This window comes from Protopterus annectens, chromosome 6.part1 (genome assembly GCF_019279795.1).
Source record: "Protopterus annectens isolate FY-2018-M chromosome 6.part1, PAN1.0, whole genome shotgun sequence".
Taxonomy (NCBI): Eukaryota; Metazoa; Chordata; order Ceratodontiformes; family Protopteridae; genus Protopterus; species Protopterus annectens.
In genome coordinates this window covers 306,669,495-306,696,443 of record NC_056738.1, presented here as the reverse complement: position 1 = coordinate 306,696,443, position 26,949 = coordinate 306,669,495, and positions in this window count along the sequence as shown.

The following is a 26,949-nucleotide window of genomic DNA, read 5'->3' as shown; positions in this document are numbered from 1 at the left end:
AATTACATATCCACCCCTTATATACACTCACTAATTAGTTAATTGATAAATCAAATACTATTTGATAACCCTACAGTTAAAATATAGTATAATAACAATAAATAGCTAAAAATATAATATTAAATAATAATAATAGTAAATCATCAGGTAACAATATAGGTACATAAAAAAATTATGTAGATTATATGACTGTAGGGTTATCAAATAGTATTTGGTTTATCAATTAACTAATTAGTGAGTGTATATATGGAATGGATATGTAATTGTGTATTCAGTACTCTGATGATGCCCTGAGGTTGATGGGTGAAAGTGCTTAGTACCTTGACTTTGTTTTATTTTCCGTTTGTTCAATAAATCAGTTTTAATGTTTCACTGTGTGGCTTTTCAGTTCCTTCATGCTGTATTGTGTGCATTCATTTGACAAGCTCCATTGAGGATGCTAATTAGAGCTTGACTCATTATTGTTTCTGAATCTCTCAATTTGTGCTATGAGAAAACCTGCTAAGCTTCTCCCTCAGTAGTAATGCTATGTACACGCCTAGGTCTCTGCGGTCAGAACTGCTATTGCATGGTCTACTACATGCCTGTGGAAGGAAATTTGCAATTCCACAAATAACCACCTTTAAATGGAGTTGCAGCACTGAATAATTTCTTACCAGTGTACACAGAGATACAGGACTGTAATGTGTCATGCCTTAAAGTGCAGTTGTGAACCTTAATATTACACCACCTATATATCATACTTGTCTGCCATCTGTCACACAAATGAAATGCCTGTCAATGCACAGCAGCTGGTACACAAGAGAAATGATTTGGGTGGATATTCTCTGCCATATCTTCTACTGAGATTTTTCAATGTGAGACAACATGGCTGGAGAAGGAAAGGGCAGTGCTCTTTTTAGAGTGAAGAGATGGTGTGAAAGAGACAAAAAATTTTTCCACCTCCTCTGTAAGGATTGCAGTAAGAGGTACATGCAAGAAGGCTATAAAGGGCCTCTTGAATAGTTTATCACAGGCTCTAACCTATACAGCAAACATCCCATGCGCAGGGGAACAGTGCCGTCCCCTTTACAGTGGTTTGAAGAGTCTTGATCCTGACCTCCTTGGCTGATTGGAGGATGTAGTTAAACAGCAGGGCAACATGGCATTGCATAATAGCCACAAATATTATATAGTGCTGTTGTTATCTCTATAGTTCCTGAAGAAATTTAAGTGAATAGGGAGTAGCACAGGAGAAGGCTAGAGTACCTAAGAGAGCAATCGGGTGAGTATACTTGTTTCATACTGTCCTGATTTTACTACAGAAGTAGGGACTCATTTCCTACTTGCATTTACGAGAAGTTGCTCTTCATGTAGTGGAGGTTACTGGTGCTATATATACATGGGATCACCAGAAGTTAATTCACATAATGATCCTGCATGGTCTGTAAGATCACTGCAGTTAATAAGGCATTTATGCAACCTAGACTAAAGTGACAAATCCTGCAGTATCGGGGGAAACACTAGACATCAGGGAAACGTTAATTGAACTATATCTCCACAGCATGAAAGATGTATGGGTGGGAGGGCACTAGACACAAGGGAAAAAGTTGGTAGAACAATAGTTTTGCAGCATAAAAGATATATTCAGTATGTGTGTGTGAGGGGGGTGGTAACATTAGACAGCAGGGACACTCAATAAAAATTACCATAACTCATTAAACATGGAGAAAAAATGTCAATTCCTGTTCCCTTTGCACAGAAAGCAGCTTAGTGCCTCAGCAAGTTCAAGTTCAAATTTAGTAAGTTTTTTTTTCCAACTGTGATATTCATTAAAGCTCCAACTGCATAAAAAATTATAATAAATGTATGCCAGGTAATGTTTGTAGGATAATTACAGCAGAATAAAAAAATTAGAAAGCAGCATTGAATATTGCTCACTGTAGCCATCCACAGTCCTACACCTAGTAGGAAGATTGTAATGCACCTGTCACTGCTGAGAATTAATCAGTTCAACCTAGGGCAAAAAAAGGAAGGCTGTCACCTCCTTCAGAGAGTGAATTTAACCCATAAACTCTGCTCACTCACCCATTTAAACCACATTTAAATAAATAAATAAATAACCAAGTCAATACATTCCTTACACTGGGTGACAGTCTGCAGAAATCTGCACTAATTGTAAGGAAGAGCAAAATGCCCTTAACTCTACTTCCTGATCATGTGACCACTCCCTTCACAAACATAGTAGGGTGTTTTTACAAAACTGCATTGTAGTATAAGAATAAGAAGTGAGACATTTACAAACATGCCATCATAAAGTGCAAAAAAGAACATCATCAACCAACAACATGCTATGCCAAATCAAATAAATAGATTTTTAATTCTTACCTGAAACCAGCCAGAGACGGGCATTTTTGAGGCAAACAAAGCAGATAAGTTTCCATAGGTAAGGTGTTTAATAGTAAAAATGACTGAAAGCTTGAAGTTTCCAAATTTACCTGAGAAGTTTCTAGCAGACTTTCAGAGGCTAAATCTAAAACATATGCAAGGCAGTAAGGCACAATAAGCTCCTCTGGGTGGCAAAGATACAGGTCATGAATAGGCAAATACACTAACACTAGGATTTTGAAAAAATTATCTTATAGCAGATATGAAGCCATTGAAGGCTGTGCAGAATATGTGTAATATGTTTGTAATACAGAGTATTAGTGAGGATCCTTGCCATGGACTCTGTACCATCTGTAAATGATCAAGCTTAGTGCCAGGTAGTCTCAGGTAAAGGGTATTGCAGTAATTGAATCTGCAGAAGACCAGGCATGATCAACAACTGAAAGATCAGACAAAAAAAAAAAAAACAGGACAAGCGAATAAAAAGACTGGTTAAACACAAATCAAATAATCCAAGTAAAACAGTAACTGGTCAACAAGGCAGAATCCAGTGAAGTCACAGTTCGAAAATTTAATAAAACACTATAAATGTTAAAAACAAACAGGAAAGAGTCAAGCACTTTCACACTTGTAGATCAGTATGTATGTATACCTTTAAGAAGCTTTCCATGGGCTTGTACTTATGTATAAATACTGAGCACCTGTGAGCCAGATTGACATTTTGTAGAGAGCTGTTGAGACGTACGCATGCATGTATGTAATGGTTTGTCAGTTAATCAGTTTGTTTATATTTTATTTTGCTGCTATCCATCCTGATGTGTTTTTATATAATAAAGCATATAAATGAACTATCCCACTATTTGTCTTGAATCATAACACAGGATGAGCCACGTGGTGTCAGAATGGTATCCAGAATCAAGACCAAGAGACACTCAGTTACGGTCGGAGGAATATAAAGGAATGGATCATCCCTAATGCATGTGCAACTCACAAAACAGCAAGAAAATAGGCAAACAAAACAAACTTCTCAAAAGTCCAAAATGCAAAGAATGGCAAACAAAAGACAGAGGACAGAGTAAATTCACTCTGTGAGCTTTTACTAAAAAAAATACATGATAAACATGAAGCGCTTTTCGTCTTGTTGAATACAAAGACTTCTTCAGATGCAAGTAAAACCTATCTTAAAACATTTTAAATAGATGAATACATTGTCATGTGATCCTAACCCACCCAGTGAAATACAGTTAAGGATCTATGCATGTTTTACACTTAAAGACATCAGTCCTATTTTACACTTTAGTGCCATTGCTTCTTTCAACAATGAAGGATACATCCTACCCACCCCACTTATTGTACCATACAATGACTAGTATGTTCCCTTTGAGCAACAATTTACTATCAAGGACACAAAAGAAGTAGAAAAAATGAAAACAATACAAGGAAAATAAAATAAAATAACATGACAGCGAGCACCATAGTGAACCGATACAAGGTAAAAACAATATTGGATACGATATTATCGCTAAACTTAAAGAACTTGACCATAAGCTTCTTAAAAGTAAGAAGCTTGAAGTTTCTTACTTTAATGAATGTTTAAAACATGAGATTGTCCCTAAAGGTCTCAGGAGTTGGCAGTACCCAAATGGGTTGGAAAAAAACTCTGCATTTTATACGGAATTGGTTGAGCATTTCAACCAACAGGGGCTTGTGATGCTAAACATCATGAAGAAGCATTATGGTCAACAAATAGAGAGTTTAGCCCCTGAAATCATGTCTCTAAATGAAGAAATTTGTAAACACAAGGACTTTATCAGATATCAGTTTGAATATAAAAGGTGTTTTAGCAGTATAGACCAACTCATTGAAAAATCGAAAGCTATTAAACATAAAAAGTTAAACCGAGACATCTTAGCTTACCGGAATGGGACAGCTTACCCTGACCCACCCAATATACAAAACCAGAAGAACACTAACGTTAGGAGTGACAACAACCAAGATGAACAACACTGTGAACTAGAACCATCAGTCCTAAACGACAACCAATAGTAGTGACCTGAGTAACATTCGGTCACCTGTGGTCACAAGGAGTAACGCGCCTAAAGGAAATAATTCCAGCAACAACAGAAATGATTACCAGACTGACAATAATGCTGGAAATGTTTGGAGGGGCCAGAATGTTTGTCACAACACGTATCAGAAGAAGCAAGCACAATCCAACAGATACCCACCGAAGAACAAAATGTAGAAGAAGTCTTGGAGAATCAGTATCCGTTGTGTAAAATCCTACAAAATCAAACAGGTGACTTTAAAGTGTATAATTTTTCATCTGTAACAATCGACAAAGTTTTGATAGACTTATTTGCCAAGGGAAATACTTTTGTTCCAACAATACATCTTAATGTGGCACGGGCCATTATTGACATTAAATGTTTTGTGCGTAAAGCCAATTTCAAGCTTATGTTTGACAATGACACTCTGCAGCTGGAAACAAAATTTAGAATAGCGAGTGCGTTTAACCCAAAATTACATCCAGTACTCGCTTTATTTGAGGGTGTTTGTGAGTTAGACATTCGTTCACTTGTACAGCACAGGGGGCACAGTAAATCATAGTATAACATGAGTAAAGAAGAGAAGGAGGCCTTGTCTATGTTACATTCTTGTAAGGTCAGATGTATGAAACCTGACAAGGGTGGGGGTTTGGTCATCATAGACAGCTGGGACTATGAGAAAAGGATGCATAGTGTGTTAGATAGCACAACATACCAACATGCATCCTTGAATGAAGTAAATGTTGCCTCTAACAGAATCAGAGGATATGCTAAGGAATTGTTTATTGACAGTAGAATTGATATACAGGTCTACAATTTCATGACAATTCCCAGTCCAAAGACACCTTTATTATTTGGTATCCCGAAAACACATAAAGATATTATGAACCCACCAATGAGGCCCCTAGTCGATGGACATAATTCCATTACATATGGTTGTGCCAAAGTCATCGACCACATACTCAAAAAATATGTAGACAGAGTTCCATGTATTTGTAAGGACTCATGGTCCTTCTTGGAACAAATTAACAACTTAAGTTTCGAGGAAGAGTATGGGTTCCTGACAGTCGACGTGAAGGACCTGTACACCTCAATTCCACAACAAACAGGTATTGAGTGGGTAATGTTGTTTCTAAAACAGGGGGGAGCAACTGATTCAGAAATCTCGTTAATAGATGAACTATTGGACATCATTTTATCACGAAATGGGAAAATGACTACATCCAAACAAATGTGGATATCAAACAACACATTCACTTTTATTGCAGATTTTTGGATGATATCTTCATCATAGTTAGAGGTGGCCATGTTGCAGCCCACAACCTTGTGTCATATTTCAACAGTACAACCGTGTTTCTGAAATTCACACATCAATATGACAATAATGCAATATCGTACCTGGATGTACTACTCAGAAAGGATAGACAGAAAAAGGTTATACAGCTACCTTATTTAGAAAGGAGACGTACTCTAACTCCTTTCTGCATTTTTCCAGTAGTCACCCCTTTCACCAAAAACGTGCAGTGGTCAAAGGTCAGCTGGTAAGGACAGCCAAGATGGTCACAGAGATTTCTGATTTTAGGGTCGAATGTCAACTTCTGAAAAGTATGTTCACAAGTAGGGGATAGCCAAACAACTTAGTCGATGGCCTCATACACGAAGTCACCCACAAAAGAGACATAGGATTATACCAACCGTTATTGCAGTTACCAGGTAATTCTTCTGAGGTACAGAACAACATGGAGGTTAGGGAACCAGCTGCACCTACTACAACAAATAAAACTAACTTTCATTTGAGCCTGGTCACCACATTTTCATGTGAAACACACATTTTTTGAGTATAATAAAGAAGAACTGGGAGTTAATAAACAACAATCCATCACTTGGTGAAATTTTAGGCCCGTACCCCAGAGTTGTTTTCCGTAAAGGATCAAATTTGAAAAGCTTACTGGAAAACAAAATGAGAGAAGGGTCAAGAAATGTAGGTATGTTTAGGTGTGGCGTGTGTTCACAGTGTAAAGTGGTGGATCCAACAAACAATTTTACTGTAGGGAACATCAGATACAAAGTCAACTCCAGGTTTGATTGTAATTCTCAGATGATCATTTATTTGGCTAGATGCAAGGTTTGTCCAGTTTACTGTATTGGCAAAACTGAAGGTAAGTTCAAGGAACGCATTTATGAACATCAGTATGCCATAGGCAAAAGTAAACTGGGCAACGCACTAGCCAAACATGTAAACGAACACAACACACATAATTTTGGATACATGGTCATCGACCAAATACCCCAGGACCCAAGAGGGGGTCCTTGTACAGTACTATTAGAAGCAAGAGAGTTATACTGGCAGATTTTGACGAACGCATACAATTTCCCAGGATTGAATGAAACATGTATGATTTCTAGTATTTTAAAACTTAAAACTTTGCACAGATGACTGGAGTATTAAAATATATGAGTTGTGACCAAGTGTTGGGAGTGATAAGGTCATCACTTAACTGGCGCATACTTCAAGTTAAAGTTGTTCTTGGTTGTTTTATTGTAAATAGCACAATTCCTTGTTGTAACATAGAACTCGACTGAAGCAAACAGTGCAGCAACCATAAAAGCTCAACTAGGAAAGAAAAAGCAGCAAATGCACTGTGTGCAAAATTCCGTCTCTGTGTCTTGGGAATTCGCCCCTATTCAACGCTCATACCAGTCCACAACACCTTCTATGAAACCAAGTAGAAGTATATAAAAGTTTATTGTAATGCCAACAAACAAAGAATGGTTAAGCGCTTTCACTTGAATAAAACAAGCTTCCTCAGAACACCATAGCTTGCATCACAGTTGCTTAAATAACATTTTTGGCGCCAAAATTCAGTTTGAAATTTTAAAGCTATACACACATCCTATGACCATTGTTCTCTATTCATAAAATATTAAATGATATTCATATCGTTTCTAAAAACTTCTCAAAGGAGTTTAAACAAACGTATATATTCTCACCTTTATAGCATCAGAAGGAAGGATGAAAAAAATGCTTTGTATAAACATATTAAGCAATATGGTGATAAACATTATTTTAATTTTGGTATAGTGGACATTGTGCACACCAATAACAGAGGGGGTGACTTTAATAATTTATTATTATATAAAGAATTTTGGTGGCAAATATATACTGATGCTTCCACTATACCAGGTTTAAATGACACTCTATCTGTCAAACCACTATTGGTCTTAAAATGAACTATTTATAAGGTACATTGTTATATGTTTTCAAACATGTTTTGATTTGATCTAATTGTTGTTGTTAACATTTTTTCAGTTTTTTAACTTGTTCATTTTATTAATACATATTACATGTAACATTGTTTTTAGAAACAATATGAATATCATTTAATATTTTATGAATAGAGAACAATGGTCATAGGATGTGTGTATAGCTTTAAAATTTCAAACTGAATTTTGGCGCCAAAAATGTTATTTAAGCAACTGTGATGCAAGCTATGGTGTTCTGAGGAAGCTTGTTTTATTCAAGTGAAAGCGCTTAACCATTCTTTGTTTGTTGGCATTACAATAAACTTTTATATACTTCTACTTGGTTTCATAGAAGGTGTTGTGGACTGGTATGAGCGTTGAATAGGGGCAAATTCCCAAGACACAGAGACGGAATTTTGCACACAGTGCATTTGCTGCTTTTTCTTTCCTAGTTGAACTCTTATTCTAACATAGACTACTTGTTTTCCACTTAGAATGAGAATGTTATTTTGTTTTATTTTCCTTGTATTGTTTTCATTTTTTCTACTTCTTTTGTGCCCTTGATAGTAAATTGTTGCTCAAAGTGAACGTACTAGTCATTGTATGGTACAATAAGTGGGGTGGGTAGGATGTATTCTTCATTGTTGAAAGAAGCAATGGCACTAAAGTGTAAAATAGGACTGATGTCTTTAAGTGTAAAACATGCATAGATCCTTAATTGGATTTCACTGAGTGGGTTGGGGATCACATGACAATGTATTCATCTATTTAAAATGTTTTAAGATAGGCTTTACTTTCATCTGAAGAAGTCTTTGTATTCAACAAGACGAAAAAGTTTATCGTGTATTTTTTTAGTAAAAGCTTACGGAGTGAATTTACTTTGTCTTCTGCCTTTTATTTGCCATTCTTTGGTTTTTCAACTCACAAAACAGGCCAGATACTAAAACTTGCTTAAATGATTTCTTACTCGAAGAATATAAAATGAAGTACTCAGAACACTCAAAATGAATTTCTATTTAAATAAAATGTCCAAAACTGTGACATATTGATAAAAATATTCAAAACAGTTATAAAAATGTTTGAAATAATGTCTGAATCACATAAAATGTATAAAATAAGGAAAACAACCGATTTTTTTGCTATGTGCTATTTTTCACATTAATTAAAGCTATTCGAGATATCCGAACTATACAAAGTGTTCACAAGTTTGTGTAGTATTATAGTGCAGTTATTTCACAACATACAGTCATTTCAAAGCATATTTCGCAAAGTACAGTATTTTGAAGAGTTTATTGTGCATTTGAATGTTATTACAAGTACCTGGTGTGTGTGCATGTTTGTATAAAATTACAAGTATGCCAGGATTGCATTGTCTTTTACTATAATTTGTTGGCATGGCAGAAGTCTTCCACAGACCAGCTCCAGTTGTAGTTGATAATAATATTGCAGAGAACTGAAGAGTATTTGAGCAGGAGTACGATATTTTCATACAAGCTGCATTTTCTGATAAAGATGCTCATACAAAGGCATTCCTTCTGCTTAATTTAGCTGGACAAGAAGCCATAGAAAGAGAGTGTTCTTTTGTGTATTCACCTGCTGTGTTTGCAGTAGAGGGGGAAAACCATCATATAGTGGTACTCGCTGAAACAAGGGAAGGCCCCCGAGTGCTTAAAACATAAATTTAAAGAAATGTGTAACCCCCAAATGAATAGTACAATGGAAAGGCATTTATTTTACACAAGGGATCAATAGCCTGGTGAAACTTTTGTAGCATACATAACTGACTTGAGAAATAAAGCTAAAACATGCAGATTTGATAATTTAAGGGATGGATTGATAAAAGACAGACGTGTGGTATTAAGAATGATGCTGTGAGAAAGATTTTGCTTCATGACAGTGATTTAACTTTGAATAAGGCCATTGAGATTTGACAGATATATGAGCTCACAGAAAAGCACACAAATATGTTTACAAAAGAGAACTGCATGCTTCCAGTATCTTCTAGCACTGATGTTGACAGTATGCACCATGTGGTTAAAAGAAACAGGCCCAAACACATGACAGCAACTGTGAGTTCCTGATAAACTCCTTAGCTTTCTAGCAAATTCCAGAGCATGCACAGTCTCAGTGAAGCACAAGGGTGAGTCAGCAAACACAAACCATGTTCCCTCACCTACCCTCATAGTCAATTGTCGTAATTGTGGTGGCAGTCATGTGTCTAAAAGAGAAAAGTTCTTAGCTTTTGGTCAGCAATGCCACAGATGTAAAAAGTAGAGCCATTTCCAAAAATTTTGTAAATCAAAAGATCAATTAGAAAGCTGTGACCCTACTTTTTAGGTTAATGGTGTGTCTGTGCTTAATGAAACAGTCAATACAGTAGATTTATGGGCAAAGAATTAAGTGTTTTGCACTGTTCAGATAAATGGAAAAGCCATAGAGCTCAAAGTTGACATAGGTTCAAAGTGCAATGCTGTGTCAGCATGTGCTGGTGAGAAGCTTGATTTGGCAAAGTGTGTGAAGCTGGTTGCTTATGGTGTTGAAGAAATTTAAACCAAAGGTTCAGTAGTGCTTCATGTTACTTTGTTGGCAACAGCTATGACTTGCAATTTTATGTAGTCAAAAGGCATGTACAGTCATTACTAGGCCTCAGAGACAGTTTGAAAATGGGATTACTTTCATTTAATAACGAAGTCCACCATGCAAGCTTCAAAGACAACTATTCTAATTTTGCCCAGTCTATTTTCTCTACCTATGCTGATCTTTTTGAAGGCAAACTAGACAAACTTCCAGTTGTGTACTCCATGAAGTTAGACTGCGAAGTCAGCCCAGTTGTCAGACCAGCCTAAAAAGTTCCAGTAGCTATGCAGAACAAAGTCAAAGCTGAGCTAGTTAAAATGGTGCAGCAAGGTGTGATTTGTCCAGTTGACGAACCAACTGAATGGGTATCTTCCATGGTAGTAGCTCATAAGAAAATCTCAGATAATATCAAAATATGTATTGATCCACAAGATTTAAACAATGCACTGAAAAGACCTCATCATCCAATGGGTGCAGTCAAAGAAGTTACTGCTCTTGTGCCAAATGCCACTGTTTTTTTTCTGTTTTGGATGCAAAGAGTTCATTTTTGGCAAATTTTGCTTGACCAAAAATCTTCATTGCTAACCACTTTCAGTACCCTTTTTGGCAGGTACAGATTTTTGAAAATGCCATTTTGAATAAATTCTACCAGTGAAGTCTACCAGCATGCCATGGAACAAATCTTTTTCTGGATATCTGTGTGCTATTATAGTAGATGATATTCTAGTAGGAGGTAATGTTGAAGCCGAGCATGACAGAAATCTCGAGAAAGTTGGAAAGAGCATGTGAAGTGAATCTTAAGCTGAATCCTCAGAAGTGCAAGTTCAGGCTATGAGAAACTATTTATGCAGGTCATTTGTTTACCAGTTCAGGCTTACAACCAGATCCTTCCAAGCAAACAGGAATTCTTGAGATGCCAGCTCCAGACAATGTTCAAGCCCTACAATGTTTTCTTGGCATGGTTAAGTCAGTAGGCAAGTTCATTCCAGACTTAAGCCAACTTTCAACACCACTCAGAAAGTTGACATGCAAAGACATCCTGATTCTGGTTAGAACAGCACCAAAGAGCATTTGATGTCCTGAAACAGAGAATTGTCAGTCCACCAGCTCTCAATTACTATGATGTTCACAAACCAGTAACTCTTTCTTGTGATGCTTTGAAATTTGGTCTTGGTGCAGTTATTCTTCATGAGGGTAGACCAGTAACCTATACGTCCAGAACTCTAACTCAAACCAAGATGCAGTATGCCCAGATAAAGAACTCTTGGCAATTGTGTTTACATGTTTGAACTGTCATGATTATATTTATGGTAAACCTATCCAGATCGAAACAGATCTTCAACCTCTAGTCACTATTTTGAGAAAGCCTATGCATACAGCTCCAGTCAGATTGCAACGTATGATGTTGAGATTGCAGAAGTATAATTTCAATCTTGTCTACACAAAAGGCCAACTTCTTCATCTTATTGATACTTTATCCAGTTCACCCAGAAATACCACTGAACAGTATGAAAATGAGGAACTTGATTTTGAAGTCATGGAAGTGAGAAACATTTCTTCCACATGTCTTAATGAGCTTAGAAGCCACACAACCTCAGATCCAATTCTTCAGAAGCTCAACAACTTTATCAGTTGAGGATGGCATCAAAGCAAACTTCTTTACTTCATGACCTGCAACCATATTTTCCTTACAGAGTTGAGATTTTGTTTGACAATGGGATCATCATGAAAGTTGCAAAAGTGATTGCTCCAAAATCTTTACAACAAGGGTATATTACCATCTTGCATCATGGCCACCCAGGAGCTGCTTCTACCAAAAGAAGGGTGAGAGGACTAGTATTTTGGCTTCTATGTCAAAGGATATTGAAAGAGTACTTTCATCTTGTTCTGTATGTAATAGTACTAAGCCACATCAACAAAAAGAACCACTTCAGCTAAATCAAATTCCTGAGCTACCTTGGTCGACAGTAGCTACAGACATTTTTGAATAGAATGGCCAACATTACTTGGTGTTAGTGGACTTTTATTCAGATTGGTTCGAGATTGACCTACTTCCTAATCTACTGTCCAGTACTGTCATTACTAATTTAAAGCGAATTTCGCAGTCCGTGGTAGTCCGCACAAAGTTATTTCTGACAATGGTACACAGTTTACAAGCCAGGAGTTCAAAAGTTTTCCTGAAGAGTGGGACTTTATCCAGGTTACGAGTATCCCTAAGTACCCACAGTCAAATGGTTTGGCAGAACTTGCAGTTCAAAATGCAAAACAGTTATTATAGAAGTCAAAACGAGACAATAGTGACATTTTGCTGAATCTCCTGAATCTCAGAAATATTCCTTGTGGTAAACATCTTGGTGTACCTGCACAAAGGCTTTTGTCGAGACAAACCAAAACCACACTATCAGTCAGTAGCAATCTATTGGTTCCCTGTGCTAAGAACAACAAAGCAGTAAGAGCTCAACTCATGAAAAGGCGTTTGTCTCATGAAAAGAAGTTTGTCCCAGAAGTCCTATTATGATAAGTCCAGCAAACCGCTCAATCCATTACAAGAAGGGGAGATAGTGAGGATGCAGATGTCTAAAGGTTTTGATTGGATTAGAATTGTGAAAAGTATATGTCCTGAGCTGAGACCATACATTGTGGAATCACAAGGAGTTGAATTAAAGTGGAATCGGAAACATTTAGTACCGGCATCCAAGCCTGTATTGCAGCATCTTGCCTGTGTAAAAGACTCTAGATCTCAGAATAGGTTATTCAGTGTTCCAGTTCCAGAGGACATCCCAGCAAATACCCCTGTTCCTGAGAAGATTCCCAAAACTCCTGAAATGAATTGTTCACCAATGACTGTCCTAGTTGCTAAACCTAGTCCTAATTGCTATATCACTAGATCACGTCGCATTTCCAGACCATGTTCCAGGCACACGGCTACTATGACATGAACATTCTGTTTATTTCTCAGTGTATGTATAATTGCATGTCTTTTTCAGATGTCATTTTATTGTTGGAATTCACTAAAGAGGGAGGATGTAGATCAGTATGTATGTATACCTTTAAGAAGCTTTCCATGGGCTTGCACATGTGTATAAATACTGAGCACATGTGACCAGACTGTCATTTTGTAGAGAGCTGTTAAGATGTAAGCACGTGCACATGTGCAATGGTTTGTGAGTTAATCAGTTTGTTTATACTTTATTTTGCTGCTATCTATCCTGGTGTGTTTCTATATAATAAAGCATATAAATGAACTACCCCGCCTGTTCATCTTGAATCATGACATAGTACAAGGCAAAATCACCTATCCGGGTGCTTCATCAGATCTAATGAAATGGGCACAGAATACTACTTTAATACACAAAGTTTCAGAGCTACCTCGTAAGGTCATGTGACCTAAGCAGTGGTCTTAAAGGAACATAGTCATTTAATCTCTTCCCTCTGTCACTTTAATTCTAAGATCCATTAGGTCTCAATACATTCTGCTTTTGTTTTAACATCTCCACCTCTAATGCTGACAGTAAGAAGTTGTAGCACAAGAAAATTAAACTTATGAGTATCTTCAGTTGCCAGAATATGTTTTGAAAATGCATTCCTTTTATCATTTCTAGACATGTCATAAGGAGAGATTCAGGGTAAGAACCTTTAGATATTGTTTCATAGTTTCCTATGGTGAGTTTAAAAAGTATTTTAAATCTTCAACTGGGATATTAAAGTAGCAGGTTATATTGCTTGGAATGAAATATTCATTTTGATAAGTTTTTAGAAGAAAACTACTAATTTCTAAGTCTTAGTTTTAGTTTTGTAGTGTAAATCCTATTTAATTTATTTTATTTTATTTTACATTTGTTGACCGGGATAGTCCGACTGGATGCATGTCCATTTTCAGCGGAGACCCGGGGAAAAAAGCTCCAAGGGTAAGCAGATACAGCATTACATAATACCAGCATTACATATTACAAACAGACTATTTACAGAGATTACATAAGTAAGCAAGTTAAACAAGTTCCACACAGTTAGTCCTGAGCACAAGTCAGGATTAAATTAAATTACACAGTAAACTGGTTAACAGATTTTTACACATTCGAGTTAGCCAGGCTTAATAATAAATTTGAAAATTTTCTGTGCAAAGTAATTTTACACAGCAACTGTATCTTGAACATTTAACAGTTTGACTAGCACCTGGCTTCGTGGTAGGAATAGACTGGGTAAAACATAAACATCTGTTAGCTCTTTGGATGATTAGCTTTTTGGTTTGACTTGTTCTAGGATTGTATACAAAAAAGTTTTGCCCATTTTTTAACAAAATATTAGAAGAAAATGATTCAGGCTGACATTGATAAGACTGCTGTTGTAGCTTCTGGTCCACAAGCCAGCAATACTGTTAAATAATTGTAAAACTGTAGAAGTCAACTTCTTGGTTTATTTATTGCTTCTTGAAGCTGCCCATCAGCTACCTACAGGGCCACTCCTTATCCTCCTGGTCTGCAGGGTACTGAATCCTCTCCAGGACATATGGACTCAAGCTTAGGACTAGTAAGAGATTGAGGTGCCTGGTACAGCTTCATATTGCTTTCTGAGGATTTTCTTTTTTTTATTATGAGATATAGAAATTATAAGCTATTTGACACTAAAAATCTGAAAAAATGATGAGAAGCAAAAGCAAGTGAAAAACACCTCGTACCATATCTTGGAAATCGATTAGGGCTAGTTACAATTTCTCTTTGTGTAGCTACCTTACTTGTATTTTAAGACAGTCAAGACTTCAGTATCTGTGATGCAAATGTGTGACAATTACTACAAGAAAAACAAATCAGTTGTATGCAAGGCTGCTAATTATTTCTGGGAGAAGACTAATGTGTGATAATCTCTCCCATCTTTCAATAAATCCACCCCTTGATTAGCATTACATTTTTATGTGCTTTTCCCATTGTGCCTTTGACCATCAAGCCTTCTTTTACCAGACAAATTAATTTGATCCCCTGCCCAGTGTAATCCTAAGTGAAGGTGAGAATGATTGTTCAAGGATGCAGTCATAAAGGTGACAATAGCAGCATATGTTCCACCCCCAGCATCTCAGCAATGAGTGTGTTGGTTTTGTTTCCATAATCCCACCTCTGGTGGCTGTTCCATGTACCCATATCACTAAAGAGGTGTCCTAGGTCCTCCCTGTGTGTGCGTGGGTGTGTGTGTGTGTGTGTGTGTGTGTGTGTGTGTGTGTGTGTCTTTGTATGGCCTATCTCCCCAATAAAAGAAAGAATAGGTAAGTTATTTTTATTGGAAGATTAAAAACAGGTTTTATTGAAGAGTTGGCTGACTACAAGTGATTTTTGCTGCTGACAGTGTTTGGTGACAGACTTAAAGAATAGGAAATACTGGATCATACCCAACACTTGAGACAAGGCCAGCCTCAAGTGAAATGGTGTCCTAGGTAAAGTGTGTTAGATATATACATTTAGACACTTACAATAGTGCATGTACGCTTCTGTTTGTTAAAATATATTTAGTAAAAATATATACATTTAGATCCATGTACATTTCTGTTTGTTAGCATATATATGCATTAAAGCGTTAAAATCTTCTTAGCTATTAAATAAAGAACTACAGTATGCATGTTTTGGCATCCTACTGTGCACAATACAAAATATTCTGTACTTGGTACAAGCTTCAAGGAGAACTACAGATAAGAACACCTCTCTGCTTCCTGAGAAACCCAGGTGCATGAATAAACAACTCCCTGAGTTTAGGATTGTCACATAATTCACCTTGAAACAGAATACAAACAGACTGCATTACATCAGGCAAATTCCAAAAGTATTAACATCAATAGACTGCTTTCATGGACAGGATCCAAATGGCACAAAAAAGTGTATAAAAGGACAGTGAAATTAAATGGTGTTAGATCTGATTTTTGTTAGATCTGGTATTTGTAGGAAGACATTTGTTCTGAGGTAAATGGAGAATAGAAAGTTATCATCTATCCTGATCGTGAAGTAAACCTTGCACATTAAAGCTGTAAACTGTAACAGTATAGTATGTGTCATCTGTTACATAGATACATTATTTTATTAGTAACTGTGCATACATTAATACAGTGCTGTAAAATATAATAATCTGCAAGGCTCAGTGCATTAATCAGACTTTGGTTTCAGCAGCAGCAGCATAATTTTAAATCATTTTCAGTGGCAAGCCTAGCCTGTATTTGAAAACAGGGGGAGTGGTGCCTGCATAGGGTCACTCCAGTAAAGGTGCAGTAACTAACTTTTATGTATGTGATTGAGTCCTGAGTTTTCTTTAGCTTGCAGCAGTACAGTTCCTCGACATCTGGATCTGGAGTGAGATTGCTATGCAGGAAGGTGGCAGTCTCATAAATTTGGTGGCAGTCTCATAAATTCTCTAAGTCAGTGAATTCAAGGTTTTGAATCTGCAACTGCCAGTTTCATTTCACCAACTTCTCAAGTAACTACAGAAATTTTCCAACCATCCCCAGTAAAGCAGACTGGCCACCTGTGTCTCTGGACTGGTAAGAAATCTTTCTGTATTACATGCAGTATGGATGCCTGTAGAGGTCATAGTAGAACATTTAAACAGAGTGTTATTCTTAATGTATCAGGATGAGCAGATAACATTTGGGACAGACTACAGAATTGGTATAAGCAACATATTGGTAAATATAAAACCTTATTAGGGCAAGTTGATAGTCAAGCATTATACAAATGGATTACATTTGACTGGTATTTTCAACAGAAAAAAAATTATGACAGTATATGTTTATTGTGTAAATCATATGAAACTGCTTTCTGTAAACTGTAAAAAAAAATCTGTTGAAGTTAAAGAACCAAAAGAGAGTAATACACTTACATTATATCCAGAAGATAAACAGTTATGTCCTGACATCACATGTGAAACATTAATTTCAGAGTTAAAACAGCAGTCAAATCAATTACTGACAAAATCTCTTGTAGATCTTATTACATGCTTTAGAGAGTATGTGCAAAAGTGGAATAAAGCCACTGCACAGCACAAAACAGATAAGGACATGGAAGAGGTTCATGGTGAACTAACAAAAGAATTTAATAAACTTCTAAAAGACTGATAAAATGAGTTCAGAAAGTTTAGACAAGAGATGCAAACATTTTTTCAGAAATGCATAGGAGCTTTAAAGTCAGCAGAACAGGTTACTAAAAATATCAGACAGCCAGTGCAGAATTACAGGAAGAAATTGAAACTTTTAAACAGCAGTCACAAGACAAGAAAAATCTGGTTAGTAAAGAGTTAAAGAAAAAAATTCCAGACATTAAACAGCAGGTCTATATTATATTCTCAAAGGCCGACAATGTCAAATCTGACATTGTGGGCACAAGAATATAGAGCACTCAGAATCTCAGGCATGTAAACGGAAATCTCCTTAAGGGGAGATTTCCATTTACTGCAATGTAGTGCGGTCTTGGAGTTGGTATAATTAAGTAGCGGGGGTGTGGGTGGTGCAGCCCCCACGTGGGGGTGCAGGGGGTTTGCCCCCCTGCTTAAACCCATTAGGGTAATTTTTCTTTCTTTTTTTTTTTGTCTTTTTATAAGGTCGACATTTGAAGACATCAGCCATATGGTGTCGACCATATGTTGCTCAATGTTTTCAACCGTTGATCTTATAATATAGACCCTAAACAGCAGTTAGCTATTCTGACAGAAAATAATTCACAGCATACTACTTTACATTTAAAAAATGGATAGCATACACAGCACATCTGATGTATGGACAGATGCCTTACTTAAATGCTTTTAAATTGTTATTCCCAAATGTTTTAAAAGTTTCATCCAGTTAAATCAAAATGCTTATAAATTAAACAGTAAAGTAAAACGTATGACTGCCATTCTCATGGCATATTTACAGGGACAGCCTCTCATAGTCAAGTTGTTAGATAATTTCAAAATCCCCATTTCAGATAAATTAATAAAGCAAGCTATTTTAAATTAGTGCTCCAGATAATCTGTCAATAGGTAAAAAAACAGAACAGTTCTAGTGCATAAAAATCAGGTGAGCGTAGTTAAAAGCAGTGAAGACATAAAGTCACAAGAGTGGCATGCATGCATTTTCTTTGCACCTATTTAAAATGCACAAGAGCAAAAGGCAGACAACAGCAAATGTAAATAATGTAAATATATATCTTTTTAAGGATGTGCTAGCTAGATCAATATCTCTTTTGTTTTTTGTTTTTACAATTTTTTGTAATTGTATAATAGCACCAGAAATAGCACAGACTCCAGCAGAAAAAGTATATAGAAGTAATATTACTAATACAAAGTTGTAACGGGCAAATGATACTACAAATAAAATTCAAGGTAATTTCTCTTGTCCAATGGGGACAAAAATGTCATGTTAAAACCTTTCCTTAGAACACAGCATCACAGTCTGAAAAACAGACAGAAGTGAAGCATATGTTCAACTCTCACAACATAAAGGAAATGTATCTTTACAAAACAATACTGCAATAGAATTATGCATACTACAAGGAAAAAGGCACTCTTTCAATTTTACTCTAATTGTGTAAACAGTACTGCAGAAGGGTGTAATATAGAACTATGAAAGAAAAATATATTAGCTTGCATCAATGATTCAGTAATTATTAAAAAAAAAAAAACTTGCCTTTTTATTGTTATCAAGTGATTAGGGTACCTTCAACATGTATGGTAGTGAGACAAAAATACCAGGAAACAGTAATACATTTTAATGTCTCAGTAAATGTTTAATTAACAGGCTTCAGCTTAATATTAATGTCATTAAGTTTGTAAACTGGACTATGTATACATTACAGCCCATGTATGTACAAATGTAAAAAAGTTTTGTGCAAGCAAAACTAATAGTAAATAATAAATATGCTTGGCATATGTTGTACAGCAAATGGTTTAATATGTAAAAAGCATTCTCCAGTATATAAACCATGTTTTTTACAGCATTCTGTAAATCTATGTAAATAGACAATTTTGCCATCATGTTTTAAAATGTTCACAGAGATTGCTCCTCAGTTTATTTTTATTTGAGTTTTTCTAAGCAGACACCCTTTTGGGGATGTCTTAGTAATATCACTCATTTAGTGTAGCATAATAAAACTTACATGCTTACTCCAGAAAGTAAGATGTCTTTGTCTTTTAAAACAGTTAAAAAAACTGGCAAAATATTTTGTCTGCAAAAGAAATAAAAAAGTTGTCTGCAAGGCTCAGAGCATTAATCAGACTTTGGTTTCAGCAGCAGCATCATAACGAATAATTTTTCAACGTGTTCCATTGTACCCATGCTTCATACTGCTCCTCCTGTGCAATCCCCTAGTGCACCTTTCCAGTTCCCTTCATCCCAGCCTTCCCACACTATCTAGTCTTCTTTTATTTTAGTTATTTTAGCTTTTCCCACATTTAGTCTTAGTCTCAGCCTTTTCCTGTATCTTGCCAAAACACCATAATTAGTCAAGAATGAACTATAATAACTATGGAAGAAATAAAGGAATTAAGCAAGAGGCCTGGGGGCTGCAAGGCCTTAAGCAGTCATGGAGATCTAAATACTGCAAAATGCATTTTAGAGTTGCTTTTTTTCTTAAACAACCTTTTTATCCAGGGATTGTTTGAACAAAGATTATGACTAATGAAATACATTCTGTCTTACTCTTCATTTTTGTTTTTTCCTCCATCTTTTTTATATATTGTCCTAGGTTCATATGTTCTTAATCAGCTTACAACAAAGCAGACCATTGAAAAGCTCAGCCACATCACATAGTACTGATAAAAACTAATAATGCCCCACAGTAAATAGACTTTTGACACATATACGAGGAGAAATTTTTAAATCACTACTCCACTTATCTAAATTGGTTTTAAAGGCTGTTAAGGAAGTACTTTGCTTTATGAGCCTTTAAAAACACCCTAACTGGCTAAGAGTGAATAGAAATAACGGTGGAATAAAGAATCAAATTAAGCCAGAGTTCTGGGGTCTGCTCTGCCCCTAAAAGCCATGGGGTTATAGATGCTCTGAGGTCTATTTTAGAGTTTTTTCCAAACTGTTGATCCAATGATGGTCTGAACAAAAACCAATAGTAACTGAAGAAATTTAGTCTTATTTTTTTCTTTTGAGGCAGAAATAAGTTTTGTCTAACAAAATAGCAAACCGACAGAGAATACAAATGTTTGTGAGGATACATGAATCATATGTGATAGTACTGCCTGTCTCCCAACCCTCCACCCCCACAAAAAACTCACCTTCCCTCTGGTGTTAGACTAGGATGAAAGCCAAAGTTCAAAGGGTCACAGTCATACTTCAAGTGGCTGCTGTCAAACATATATACATACACACACACACACACACACACATATATATATATATATATATATATATACAGAGAGAGAGAGACAGAGAGCATGCCATTTCTCTTCATCTCAAAATACAGTCACCTACTGTGTACTACTTTTATGTAAGCCCAGGAAGAAACTGAAAGAACAAATAGAATGCAGTAACATATATTAACCTGTTTGTGTCATAAATATATAAAACAGAATTCCTCCTTAACCCTATCCTCAATAAAGAGCCACCTATATACGCATCTGATGTTCAATTGTGAAGAAAGTAAAAAAAAAAAATAGCAATCACAGTAATATATTCCAAGTTGTTGCTCCTAAACAGTACATGATCCTTATACAAGCAATACTAGAAGCATAGCAACAAAGGGGTGAATAGGGGCAGCTGCACTGGGCACAAGGTTTTAGGGGGCACAATCAACAGATCCCCCTAAATAGATGATCCTTAAATGTTATGGCAGGACAGTAAAGCATGAGGGTATTAGGACGTGGAGAGGTGGCAGACTGGAGAAGGGACTCTCACGTAGGGTTTAAAGGCATAGGGCATTAGGATCCAATGCTCATCCTTAGATAAGGAAGGAGCACCATTGTTGAGGGGTGCCAGTTGGGGGAAAAGTACCACTCACCAAATGAGTCAGCCATGGCTCTGAGCTATAGTGAATTTCTGGGTTTGTGAGGAAAGTTAAATAATGGCCAGAGTGTACTCAATTCTAACAGAAGCAATAGTTACCTTCTGTGAACAAGGGAACATATCAGGCAGTTTTGGGAAATGCAAAAATATCAAATACTGTTTGCTGAAAGTCACTGACACTAGAGTTTGCTTTTTTCTCCTTTGTTGTGTGACCTCAGAGTTGGTATATATAGGTCCAGGAGGTGTGTTGGGGGGCTTCACATGAGGGCACAGGGAGCTTACTCGCATGCAAAAAAAAAATTCTTCTAACTGAAGATAGTTTTGATGAATGGTTTTGGATGTGTTAGCATTCACTGAAACTGTTTTCAGTGACCCAGCATGAATCCTGTGAACATTTTATGAGGTTTGATTGTAACAAAAATTAAAGGAGTAATGTCCACATCATCTCCAACCTTCCAAACAAGGACAACAACTCTGAGCAGGGCCTGCTTTTGATGAGGTGGGCTTCCCGGCAAAGGCTACTGCTAAGCTTGTGCCAAAATTCATTTATACAGCCTGAGGTGTGGGGGACACCAAGCCTCCAAAAGCTTTGATGTTTTGTTAGTTCTGTGATGCATTTTATGTATTTTTGAAAGATGATAACTTGCTAACTGTTCTTTTTTGTTGTTGCTTTACTGATATACAGAAAAGTGTATGTGCCAGGCAATATTTTGTGTCCCACAGATAAAAATCAATGATATTAGTTTACACACACACACACACACACACACACACACACACACACACACACACACACACACACACACACACACCAACACTGCCTTAACAAGACAGGCCTATCACAAGATATACTGATTTTCTACTGACACTGACCCTTACATGTGAGGTCTTTATTTCTTTGTTGTTTATAGCACTTTGTGTACTGTGTATTTTTTCTAGTTAGTTTCACTATATGTGAGGTATTAACTGGAAATTGTGCACTCTTATTAAGCATCTGTTGGGTTGTTTGTTTATGATAACTTGTTACAGTTAAACTCTTTTTTCTAGTGGCTCCTTTAGCTGTTTAAAACTTTCATTTAAAGGCTCACTGCTGCTTTTCAGCTGTGAGTAACATTTCTGCAGTTTGTTTCCCTCCATGTTGGTATAGTGTTTTTATAGTTGGTGGCTTTGCAGTTGCCCGCCCCTAGTGTAAATTTGATCTGGGACCCTCCTCCCAGTCTAGTGTCATTACCTCATTCTACCCAGTACAGGGAGAGCATTTGAGAAGGCCAATCAGCTTAGTTTCTGCTACTCCTTTCTCTCTTTCCTTTCTCTTTCCACAAAAAAAAAAAAAAAAAAAAATTCTGCTTTTACTGTATTTGTGTTTTTTTCCTACTTTATTTTGCTTTTGCGTCATCTTAAAAGTACTCAATTGTATTTATTACTGCTTGGTGTAACAAGTCTTTTAGTTTAAGCACCTGGGCTTCAGACCAGTTTTACATTAAGAAGGTTTGTGGTCTGCACTGTAGTGGCAGAACAGGTAGCTTACATCCTTCTAAGTTGGGAACTGCTGATTGAGGGCTCAGTGTCTGTTATTCTAAAAGTGTATTAATTCTGGTTTAAGCACTTGGGCTTGAGGCCAGTTATTTTACATTAAGAGGGTTCGTGTTCTGCACTCTTGTGGGAGGAGAGGCTGGACTCTGTCCTTCTGAGCTGGCAATTTCTGGTTAAAGGCTTATAGTGCCTGCATATCTGAACTGCTTCTTACTGAAATTGGTACACCTTGTTTGCTGTAGCATAGACTAGATCCAGGCCTGCTGAATCTAGCTTTGTTTGTATAACTTGAGCACTAATCCAGGCATTCTTTAAAGTATTCAGTTGTATTTATTACTGCTGGTAGTAACTTGATTAAAGTGTAGCTATCATTTCTAAGTCTTTTGGATTAAGTACTTGGGCTTCAGACCAGTTGTTTTACATTAGGAAGGTTTGTGGCCTGCACTGTGGTGGCAGGACAGGTAGCTTACATCCTTCTAAGTTGGGAACTGCTGATTGAGAGCTCAGTGTCTGTTATTCTAAAAGTGTATTGGTTCTGGTTTAAGCACTTGGGCTTCAGGCCAGTTATTTTACGTTAAGAAGGCTTGCGGTCTGCACTCTTGTGGGAGGAGAGGCTGGACTCTGCCCTTCTGAGCAGGGAATTTCTGGTTAAAGGCTTATAGTGCCTGCATATTCTAACTGTTTCTTACTGAAATTGGTACACTTTGTTTGCTGTAGCATAGACTAGATCCAGGCCTGCTGAATCTAGCTTTGTTTGTATGCTTGTTGTTTGTTTATTTCCCTGAAATGCTAATTCCACCTAAAACACGGCCGTTTAGCACTTCTGTGGATCCCTAGTGATATCTGCATTGCTTACTGTACTTATTTCCTTGTTTCACTTGAAAGAAAGTTACTGTTTGTCGTTTTGCATTTAAGTTACCTGTAACACATTGCATTTAAGTTACCTGGCACTTGCTCACTAAAGCAATTATATAAGTCAGCTCTAAAAAGTTAAAAGCACTACACCCTCACAAACTCTCCTTGAGTACCTTGTTCCCCATTGGCCCTTTTTTCAATTATAAAGGAATTCCCAATACTATTCTAGCATGTCCAAAGGTCAGTTGTCAATCTCCTCTCCAGTCCAGCTGGTGAATCTGGGAATCTTGAGGCAATGTTACAACTGCCTCATGTACACAGACAACCCTCTCCTCCTCCCAACAAATTCCAACACATGTGAGAGATGCAACCATATAGCCAAACTGGAGGCTAAGCTCTCTCAACTCAGTACTGGTGTAACCAGTCAGGAGGAGAAGGAAACCACACTCACTACAATTCCAGTCTCACATAGACCTACCACGACAACAAACCAAACACATAAACACACAAAAACATACTCGGAGGCTCTAAATAAAAATCTGCCTAAGCAGCAGAGACCTCCAAAGCAGACACCCAAGCAACTGCTACCCCAAAACAAAACACGTGCAACACATAGCTCACAAAGCCAGTGTGCCGAACAGTCACAGCTCTTAAGGCTAAACAACACATCTGATACACTTGTAATAGGTGACTCTATCATCAGGCACACTGACGTCCCGCTCACCAGGCTGAACAAGGAGAAGGTCACGGTGAGCTGCCTGTCGGCGCTAGGATCCGCCACATAACACAAGCACTCAGGTCACTCCAAGGCAAGTACAAATATGACTCAGTCATTGTCCATGCTTGTGTGAATGACCTGAGACGTACCTCCCTGGACTACATGAAAAGAGACATAGAGGAGCTCTCTGAGCATGTAGCCCAGGCCGGTATGACCCTGACCTTGAGTAGCATCTTACCCTCACCAAGAATGATGCCACAATATGAAGACAAGATGATCAATTTCAACAATTGGCTTAAGTGTTGGTGTCATTCAAAGGGGATCCAATGCCTGTCTGCCTGGGATGACATGCTCGACAAGCCACGATGCTTCGCTAGGGACAGCTTGCACCTGTCACCCCTGGGCTTTCGGATATTGGCAAAGGCTCCTGCTACCCCCATAGTGCCTTTTTTAGGCAAGGCTCAAAAGACAAACCCACCTCCATAGGTATCACAAGGGATAAGAAACTAAGAGTAATGCTACTCAATGCCAGAAGTCTAAACCTCAAGATGCACGCACTCGAAACTCTCCTTAGCATGGAGAACATCGATATCTGTGCAGTAATGGAAACCTGGTTCAAGGCTCCCGAGAGCACCCCAGCACTACCAGGTTATACCTCATATCATGCTTTTCGGCCCCAAAACTTGGACCGAACCACAAAAGGAGGGGGAGTATCAGTATTCGTCAAAGATACCCACACCTCCAGGTTGGTGGCACAGCACGAAGCATCAGAGACTATCCATGTGCAACTAACTGTGGGTAAAACTGCCTTCCAGTTTATAGCCTGCTACAGACCACCCTCCCAAACACAGGAACCCCACTCAGCCTTCATGAGAATACTGGAAAATATGAAGGTCTCTCCAAACACCATTATATTGGGTGACTTCAACTACCCAAACATAGACTGGGAGCATTACTCTAGCTCCAACACCCTAGCCCAAAGGTTCCTAGAATTTATAAACTCAAATGCTATGGAACAACTTGTTACCACTCCCACAAGAGGGGAAAACATACTGGACTTGATCATCACCAACATGGGGACATTATGCTCCAGACCAGAAGTGTATCCCTCACTGGTATGATCAGACCATAAACTAATCTCACTGGATATTCACATCCCGACCCCACCCCCTGCCCAGAAAACCACAGTGAAAAACTTCTCTAAAGCAAATTTCACATGCCTCAAAACCAAGGCGAAATCCTTCAAAGCCCCCGGGCCTGTGGAAAATACGGCCCAGACCGCAGAATCCTTTATAAACGCATTCTATGAACACCTTCAGGAATGCATGGATCATGCAATCCCAAATAAAACCAAGACCCAATCCTCCTAAGGCAGACGTCCTGTCTGGTGGACCCCAGCCATAAACAAACTATACAATAGAAGGAGGAAGCTACTACATGATAGAGCAAAATCCCAAAAAGGGAAGGCATCTCTGATCAGTATTAGCAAAAAACTACGGGCACTCAAAATCGTCTAAGGCCAGCTTCAAGAGAAAAATTGCACAGGACACTAAGGATAATCACAAAGCTTTCTTTAGTTATGTTAGGAACCTGGGTGGAAATTCCCAGATATGCTCAGAATTAGTCCAAAATGACAAAAAATACACTGAGCCCACAGACATTGCTAACATCCTAGCTGACAGGTTCAGTGCAAACATCTCCCCCCCCTCCCCACCAAAAGGGCAAATATCTATCCCAACAGAGTGCTGCCCCCCTGACATCTCAGATGCTCAGGTAAGATCCGCCCTCTCCAAAGCAAAAAACACAGCATCAATGGGACCAGATGGTGTCCCGGGCTGCATCCTACATGAACTCCAAGAAGAGCTAAACCCAAACATAAAACTACTGTTCAATCTTAGCCTTACTACAGGATATGTACCCAAAGAGTGGTGTACAGCAACAGTGGTCCCTCTCCACAAAGGTGGTGCCTCAACGGATCCTGGAAACTATCGCCCCATAAGCCTGACTAGCTTGGTCTGCAAAGCTATGGAAAGGATCATCATGGACCTCATAAATAAAGATATTGGGGACCTACAGACACTGGATCCTACCCAGTTTGGCTTTGTTAAGGGAGATCCTGCCTCTTAAACCTGGTCAATTTCTTTGAAACAGTCACCAAGGCCATTGATGAGGTGAAGGTGGTCCACACAGCCTACCTGGACCTCGCAAAAGCCTTCGATACAATACCCCACTTGGGAATTATAGATAAGCTCACCAGCTTAAATATAAACCCCTATGTCACTAGATGGGTTGCAAACTGGCTCAAGGACAGAACCCACATGGTTAGAATTGCTGGAGCCATGTCAGACTCCAAACCAGTTACAAGTGGCGTCCCACAAGGCTCAGTCCTGGGACCTCTCTTGTTCGGTATGTATTTCTCGGCGGTACAGGCCAACACGGAAGGACTGTGGCTGACCAAGTTCACAGATGACTGCAAACTGGGTGCCATAATCAACTCTCCAGCTGACACAAGCATCCTCCAAAAGGGCCTCATAGAAACAGACAACTGGTGCCAGAGCCATGGCCTCAAGCTAAACGCCAAAAGTGTATAGTCATCCCCTTTGGCAAAACAAAGTGCCCACAAATTACCACATAGGTGGTAATCC